Source organism: Charadrius vociferus, unplaced genomic scaffold, assembly GCF_000708025.1.
Source record: "Charadrius vociferus isolate BGI_N301 unplaced genomic scaffold, ASM70802v2 scaffold636, whole genome shotgun sequence".
NCBI classification, from domain to species: domain Eukaryota; kingdom Metazoa; phylum Chordata; class Aves; order Charadriiformes; family Charadriidae; genus Charadrius; species Charadrius vociferus.
The window spans coordinates 1,739,524-1,746,359 of record NW_009649189.1 but is presented as its reverse complement, the minus strand read 5'-3'; the positions used below and the strand labels follow the sequence as shown (position 1 = coordinate 1,746,359).

At 50.7% G+C, this 6,836-nt stretch overlaps 1 protein-coding gene across 1 annotated transcript in view; it reads right to left on the bottom strand.

The window, feature by feature from the left end:
- The window catches only part of STX1A (syntaxin 1A (brain)), an 81,714-nt gene that overhangs the window by 32,427 nt on the left and 42,451 nt on the right, over positions 1-6,836 (bottom strand). The window lies entirely within an intron of this gene.

The window sequence follows — 6,836 nt, the reverse complement described above, 5'->3', positions numbered from 1 at the left end:
GGGCTGGTGTTCCCCAGGGTGTTACAAAAGGCCATGTCTTCCACTGGCACCCCCTGACTAACAGCCAGGGTGTGTCTGTGCGTGTTCACTCCCCAGCCTGAATTTGCTGCTTTTGGGAGAAAAGTAAGGGCTGAAGTGGCCAGAAACCCCCTCCAGTCCCACAGCCCACGTCTCAGGAATGACTCTGAGCAGCCTGACAGTGGCAGGAGGGTGTAAAGCAATTCTCATATTTCAACCAGCGGGGGCACAGGAGTTGCAAATAAAAACAAGTTCAAGCAAGTCCCTTCCTCCCTGTCCCCACAAGCATCCCACATGTGTCTGTGTGACTTGCACGCAGCTCCCACTGGGAGAAGAGGCCTGCTGAGCATGGAGCCTGTTGGTGAGTCTCAGCATCTCCCCAGGGCCACCTCTCCAAGACTGCGAGGGCTTTTACAGGAGTCTCCTGGGCTGCCAGAACTATTGACTCAGCTAGAGAGAGGAGGAAACGACAGCATATGCCACACTCCAGCGAAGTAAATCACCTGGCGATGTTCCAAGCCTGGCCTGACCAATGGGATCTGGCACGGGGCTATCTGCCCTCACTCCCATGCACAAATGCCATGAATGGGATCTGAGCTCACCACCACTGACAGCACAAATACTGCAACATCTCTGGGCACTCAGGTCTAGTACGACTTTTCTCTACATTGCAGCAGCATGTCCAAGCCACAAGCCATGCTCAGCAAACTGGGATTGGAATGAAGCTCCTTGATCAGCTCTGCAAAGGACTGAGGGTGGGTGACAAATGGGACATCAGATGGCAATGTGCACTCACAGCCCACAAAGCCAAGCGTCTCCTGGGCTGCATCCCCAGCAGCGTGGCCAACAGCAAGAGGGAGGGGATGCTCCCCCTCTGCTCCGCTCTCCTCACACACCCCTGCAGCACTGCCTCCAGCCCTGGGGTCCCCAGCACAAGGCAGACGTGGACCTGGCCAGAGGAGGCCAGCAAAATGCTCCGAGGGCTGGAACACCTCTGCTCTGGAGAAAGGCTGAGAGAGTTGGGGTTGTGCAGCCAGGAAAAGAGACAGCTCCATGCACAGACCTTACTGCGACAGCTCAGTACTCAGAGGGGGTTATAGGAAAGAGGGAGAGAGACTTTTGACCAGCGCCTGCAGGGACAGGACAAGGGGCAGCGGTTCTAAACTGACCGAGGGTGGGGTTAGGATGGACATGGGGAAGAAATGTTGTACCATGAGGGTGGTGAGCCCCTGGTGCAGGTTGCTGAGAGAAGCTGTGGGTGCCCCATCCCTGGAGGTGTTCAAGGCCAGGTTGGACGGGGCTTGGAGCAACCTGGTCTAGTGGGAGTTGTCCCTCCCAAGGGCAGTGGGGTGGAACTAGATGGTCTTTGAAGGTCACTTCCAGCCCAAACCACTCTGGGAGTGTGTGATCTCAGCCAGGTTCCTCTCCCAGAAACCAGTGTCCTTGACAGAGCCATGATGTGCAGATGTGCCCCTTGCCACCCTGTGCTTCAGAAGCTGCCAGAACTCCCTGAGCTAAGCAGCATGGCTGGAGCGGGGGGCACAGCACCGATGCCCAGCACACTGGTACCCAGCTGTGCTCTGCCTGCACAGCCCTTCATGCTGTGCACCTGCAAAAAGGATGGGTGGTACGAAACACCCTGTGCTCACCCATGGGCTTGTGGCAACCCAGCTGGCTTGCAAGGGACACAACCATGCTCCAACCATGAGACCAGACAACCCCAAAACTCAGCAGTGAGACCAGCATTTTGCAATATCTCAAGATCCAGATACTAAAGGAAGTACATAGCACCTGCCATTCAAATATGATTTCTTGGAAATGTTGCCACCCTGATGCTCCCTCTTGATTTTGATGAGATCAAGACTTACTTAATTAAATAAAACTTTGTTCAATAGACTCTAGGCACATTAACTGAGTCATTTCAATGGCTGTGGTAGCTCTGATGCTATATGCTCCCAGCTGGCAGTCACAGGCATAATTAGAAAATCATGATGATGGGAATGTGCTGGGTGAAGGTCACATCCTATCGACAGTTGTACACATTTCTGACTCAGAGCTAAGAGCTTCAGCACTATTGAGAAAAGGAGAAAACGAACATGTCTGCGAATACCTTCACCCCAGGCTCTAGGTATTTCTGAGCAAGCCAACACAGTGGTGTCACCAGGGGAAGTTGTACAATTATGGATTTGCTAGAGAATGAGCACAAAGGCAGTGAAAGGAAGAGGACGTTTTCGGTTTGAATTCTCATTTAAGTGACTAATTATTTTTTCCCCATTCTTGAAAGAACTTGTATATAATAAAGAAAGAAACCATCCTGGGCTAGTAACCCCCTGCACCTGGAGAGGCTGAGCCAGCTGACGGGGAAGCAAAGATGCAGGAGCGCTGGCGGACAACAGGTTGCCATGAACACAGGGACAGGCCGAGAGCTGGGCTTTTTCCCCTGGGAAGGGGAAAGCAAAGTGGTTTCCTAGTGCTGCCTATGACTACCCAGCAGGAGGGTGGAGAGAAGCTGGAGCAAGACTTCTTGCTGGTCCTTGGAGGTGACCTTCAGCTTCTTGCTGAAGCTCGGAGGTGCACAGGGACATGACAAGTAGTGATGGACCAAGCTGTGACAAGCAAAATCTGAATCAGATACTAGGAAAAAAAAAATTGTCAACATGAAAACGATCAAACACTGGACCTAGAGAGGTGTTGGCATGTCCATCTTAAGGATATCCAGCATATTGCTGGGTGAAGGCCTGAGCAAACTGATCTAATGGACCTGCTGGAGGGTACTGGACCAGAAACCTCCAAGGTCCCTTCCCACCCATATCCACCTTCAATCCTATGAAACAATTTCACATAACTCACTGTTACGCATCTTCCTTTCTCCTTGTCAATTCGGGCTGAGGGATACACTGCAGTGGTGCGATAACTGAGGATGCACAGGGCAAGTGATGAGCGTGGGTGAGCATCCCACGTGCTGGCAGCTCAGGAAGGGGACAGGACCATGCGGATGGATGGAGGGAACATGGGACAGGGAGCTAGTCTGCCTTCCCTTAAAATATTTCCAACTGAGCAGCAGGGAGAAAATATTCCTTCTGGCTGGCTTTGAGTCACAGGACGTGTGAGGATTACTTGGCGACCTGGCAGGCATAGGCTTCCCAGACAATTATTTTCACATCCATGGTGTCTGTTTAAGTGACTCACTCAAATCTATTTAACCGTTCACGGTGAGTGACAATCAGCAACAGGAAACTGAAGTACCACAACATCACCACTGCTACGGCCAGCATCACCTGGGCAAGCAGAGCAGCGCTAAGGGGCAAGATGTGGTATTTAAGAGGACAGGCCAGGCTCTTCGCATCCCACAGCCAACCCACGACATCTGCTCTGCTCCTGCTGACCCTGAGCACTGCAGGGGAGCAGGGATGCCCCCATGGCCACCAGCACCATGAGGCTGTGTCCCCAGTCCCTGCTGGGCGGGAAGAGAAGGCTTTGGCTGGGGGTCGAGCCAGTGCCCAGAGCTGCCATGCAGGATGCTCCTTAGGGGGCGGGTGGGACTCCAGCCTGCAGCCTGACACTCAGCATGGCCGGTCACCATTATCAATAAAGGAGGAGGGAAAAAATCTCCAAACCACCCAGCAGTGATCAGGAGTGCAGCAGCAGACACCAGACCTCCACGCTTCACAGTTAACTGCAGGCGGCTGTCACCCACCTGCCGCAGCACACCTGAGCATCACCATGACAGTGACTGCGCACATGATACGGTTCTCAGCCATCGAAGCCTCCTCATTCATATTCAGATTAATAAACCTTCACCTCTTTGCGACCTGCAATTCTTTACTGACAACAACCAACCAACGTAATCAAGGAAAGTACAATTTCCAACTAATTCATAACTTAGTTCCCTGACAAAGCTGGGAAGAAGGATCTTTTTGGCAAAGACTTACCTTTTTCAATAAAAAATTAAAGAAGATCCTGACCACAGTTCCTCCAAGGAAATTTTAAAAAATAAACCTTTCTGGCCTTACAACTTTTCATCTGCTTCTCACAGCTTACCATTGATGTGCCTATTTATCTTATGAATTTAACTTATATTTATGAAATGTAGGGTACTTTTTAAAGGTGAATGCAAAGAGGAAGCACAGACCTGGCAGCCCCATGAGCTATCGTCTTTGGGAGCACACCATAAAGGATCCTTCCTAGGGATCAATGGAGTTGGCTGAAACATTTTCCATAGTGTTTCATAGACTTAAAGTAACAAAAATGAAACATGTTTTAAAAACCACCAGGGAAGAGATGGGCTAGAAAGGCTGGTCCAGCCCCAGGCTGTTAACTACTGACCAGTCAGCCTCACATCCATGCCTATTAAGATCATGGAGCAGATCCGCCCGGAAAACATGTCGAAACATATGGATGACAGGGAGGTGAGGAGAGAAAGCCAACATGACTTCACCAAGGGCAAATCATGCCTGACTAAGCTGGTGGTTTTCTACAATGGAGGGACTGCATCAGTGGACAAAGGAAGAGCTACAGATGTCACCTATCCAGAATCCTGTAAGTTCTTTGACACAGTCCCCCACAACTTTCCTGGATCTTATTTGGAGAGATATGGGTTTGGTGGATGAACTACAGGATTGTGCGGATGGCCACATCCAAATCGTTGCATTCAGTGGCTCAGTGTCCAAGTGGAAACCTGTAATAAGTGGAGTCTATACTGGGACAAATACTATTTCATATCTTAATCAGTGACACAGACAAGTGGGATCAAGTGTACCCTCAGCAAATTTGCAGGTGAGTGGGGCAGTCGATACACTGGAGGGAAGGGGTGACATCTAGAGGGACCAGGACAGGCTTCAGAAATGGACCCATGTCAACCTCATGATGAGGCTAAGTGCAAGGTCCTGCAGCTGGGTTGGGGCAGCCCCCAGTACCAGCACAGACTGGGGGATGGAGGGAGGGAGGAGAGGGGGATGGAGAGCAGCCCTGCAGAGAAGGACTTTCCAGCAGAAGTCCCATTTGTCAGAAGAGATTTGGGACATCAGTGACCTCTATGCAGTCCTTCAGTTCCCAAAGGCTGATGTTCCTCTTGGAAACAGAGCTCGCAGTCTGACATTGCAACTTATGCATTCGAGCTAAGTAAAATAAGAAGAAAAAAATTAAGACGCTCAGGTTGCAAGATGCTGACTCAACCCCTTCCTAATTTTCTAGAATTTTTTCGACTGACCAATACAATCATTTGCAGCAGGTATGACAGCACAGGGGAGCATGCAGAGGGGTGGGCAGGAGAGAGCTGCACGACCACTGCCCCGAGCAAATCCAGGATTGTCCCTTACACGTAGAAGCAACACAAGGAGCTCCAGCTTGCTTGCTGAGCTGCAGAAATAGGACACGGCGATGCTGTCCATCTGCCTTCACCAGGAGCGAGCGCATGGAAGACATTCACTACCCTCATGAGGAACCAGCAGCCCTGGGAATTTTAACTTCCAGTGTGCCAGGAGGGACGAATCCTGCTCGAGATGCAGCAAGGAGAGACACTGCCGGGATTTGATGTGCAAAATGTCAGAAGGCTTCTACACAGGAGAACAGAGGTGACACACGGAAGGGTCTGATAAGCTCTTACTGATCCCCTGGGAGTAAAGGTGCTCCCCAAAACACCTCTCGTCTGTACCATCCGGCTGTGTTTGGAGGTGATCCGCAACAGATTAAAACTGTAGCTTTTGACTTTTTAAGTTACTAAAAAAGGAAACTGGTGAGATATTTATGTTTCTATTACATATTTTTAGGCAATTAAAAGCTGATTATCGCTACTGTCAGTGGGACTGCACTTATAAAATACGCTTTTATATTTGCGGTCATGGATCCTGTCTCACACATGCTGGGAACCCAGCGTGCTCCTCACAGGCTGGTGGTCCAGCCAGGCCGAGGTGCTGAGCTGCAGTCACCAAGAAGTGTGGACTCCGAGCCACTGGCCGCACACTGGGAGTCTTGCACCAACAACTGGGCTGGCAGCGATGGAGTGGCTGCGGGCAGCCTCACACCCAGGAAACCAGCATGCAAATCCCTTTCATGGCCTGTCGCTGAGCTGGCTGACAGCTGAGCTACCCGTAGGGTGTTCTCATCCCGCCACCATCCTTCTCTGCCTACTCCTGCTGCTCCACGCTGGCCTCGGAGCCAGAAAATTCCCCTGGGAGGCTCAGGATGAAGGGAGAGGGGTGCTGTTCATTAACTGCTTCTCCTGCAGCCACGCAGGTAACTTATAATCCAGCAGCACAAATGATGGGATCAAAGTCTGCTGGCAACAAAGCATTTTGGTTTGGTGATGAACCTGTGCAAAAGGCGGAGTAGAGACAGTGTAGCTCAGTGCCTCATTCCAGTTTGTCTTTTTTTGGAGAAAGTGTTGGGATTTCATTATTTTTTTTTCCAATTATTCACACTAAAACAACAGTTTGAAGCTGGTGGTGAAGAGCTAGGGGTAAAGGGGAGCCATGCAAATGCCGTAACCCCGCCTGGACATTCACATGAGCTTGAATCCAATTCATGCAACAACATGGCTCCTGAGATCTGCTGCCCATCCTGCCTGCAGTGAGCTCATGGGGCTGCCAGCCATCACAGCCATGGAAGGAACAGTTTGAATCCAGCATCAAACCTACTGGGACCCGCAGCTTGCCTCCAGCATCCCCCGCCTGTCACATCCCATGGCAGTCCTCTAGCTTACAGCTCCACTTCAGAAAGTGGGAGGTCGCTGAGCCGACAGGAAACAGCAAGTGTCAATAGCTCAAAGAAGGGGGAGTTTAGGAGATCTTTTAATTAATTTTTCAGCGATAATTAAATAC